Genomic DNA, 1,587 nt, shown 5'->3' on the forward strand with positions numbered 1-1,587 from the left:
CTGGGGACCATGATCCTGCCCTGAGCCTGCTGGACAGGAGGGAGCTGAATCTTATAGCTGCAGATCAGCATCTTTAGCAAATCCAGACCTAAACAGAAATCTGTAACACTGGGGGGAAAAAAATGTCACTTTTCCCAGCTCTCCTTTTGGCTCAAACTCTTGGGAGAAGTTTGGGTTTTCTTACTTCACCAATAGCCATTTCTGTCTCCAGAAGATGTTGAGTTGTGTGATACAGCTCCAGAAAGGTCTGTGAACATGTCCTGGCCTCTTTGTCACCCCTTTTATGGCCCCTTAAGACTGGAGATGTAGGTAACCAGAGCTTCCCTAAAAGCCAGAGCCTGTCTGTTCCTGCCCCAAAAGCAGTCAGATAGCTGAGGTGAGGTAACACACCCCAGGAGCACCTTGGCAGCATGCCTCTCCCGCAGTCCTCGCTCCCTCCACTGCAGCAGGAGCTGCCTCTCCCTTCTTGCTCACTTTTCCTTCTCAAACTGGAAACCAACCATCTGCTTTTCTTCCAGGTGTTCATCCAAGGCCAGTGTGGTGCATGAACAGGAGCCACCGCCACCACCACTGCTGTCCTCCAAGGGCCTGTGTTTGGCATGCCGCAGGAGCTGGTTCAGCCCTGAGGGTTTCCCACAGCCATCCCTGGCCCTTTGCAGCACACCCCTATGCCATTTGACTCCCAAAGAGGATGTCTCTACCAAAAATCCAAATAGAAGAGGCACTGGACAACACAGATGCTGGCTCTGGAGGTGCTGCTCCTCCTGATGACCACCTGAGGAGCCTCAAGGCGTTGACAGAGAAGCTGAGACTGGAGACCAGGCGCCCGTCCTACTTGGAGTGGAAGGCGAAGCTGGAGGAGCAGGCATGGAAGAGCCCCCAGCCAGAAGGAGAGGAGGAGGAGGAGGTAACTGAGGCCAGACAGGCCACGGAGGAGATTGTCCCCTTGAGGAAGGTGCAGCTGCATATCAATGGGAGCTCTGCCCAGGACAAGGTGACTCTTACCTCAGGGAGAATAGGTGGCTTTGAGAGCATCGATGAAGCTTTGACCTGGCTCAGGAAGGAACTGGTAAGTGGTTTCCTGTCCCTGTTAGATAGCATGTGTTTTCAAGAAGAGGAAAAAAATATGAGGAAACAAACGACTCCTTGTTCCTACCTGCATTCAGCCCAGGTGAAAAGGCCACAAATAATCATTGCGTTTTCTGTGGCTGGTGGGAGCAGGAGCAGCCCAGGGAAGGGAAAAGCCAAATGTCAGAGCACCCATAACCTCAGAGAAGGAGCTGGGTCCACCCCAGCATCCCTGCAGGCATCCAGCAGGCTGGGGAAACATGGTAGCTTGCGCTGGTTAGGACTTTTTAGCAGTTTGCCCCCTCCCCTGCTTCTCTAATTATATCTCAACACCCAGATGAATACAGCAGGTATGAGTACACCATGAATACGAGGGCACTGCTGGTGCAATAGCCCTCCTCTGATGGGTATCACAAAGGGATGCTTCGTCAGGAAGGAAGCGTGACTAGATCCATCCCCTGGATCTGCCCTTGCAGCTTGTGGCTGTCAGTGGTTTAGGAACTCCCCCAGCGGGAGGTT

At 53.0% G+C, this 1,587-nt stretch overlaps 1 pseudogene; it reads left to right on the forward strand.

The window, feature by feature from the left end:
• The first annotated feature begins 691 nt into the window (after positions 1 to 691).
• On the forward strand, positions 692 to 1,069 carry LOC104628374 (annotated as a pseudogene).
• Positions 1,070 to 1,587: the final 518 nt, after the last annotated feature.

This window comes from Phaethon lepturus, unplaced genomic scaffold, assembly GCF_000687285.1.
Source record: "Phaethon lepturus isolate BGI_N335 unplaced genomic scaffold, ASM68728v1 scaffold34831, whole genome shotgun sequence".
In the NCBI taxonomy this organism is placed as follows: domain Eukaryota; kingdom Metazoa; phylum Chordata; class Aves; order Phaethontiformes; family Phaethontidae; genus Phaethon; species Phaethon lepturus.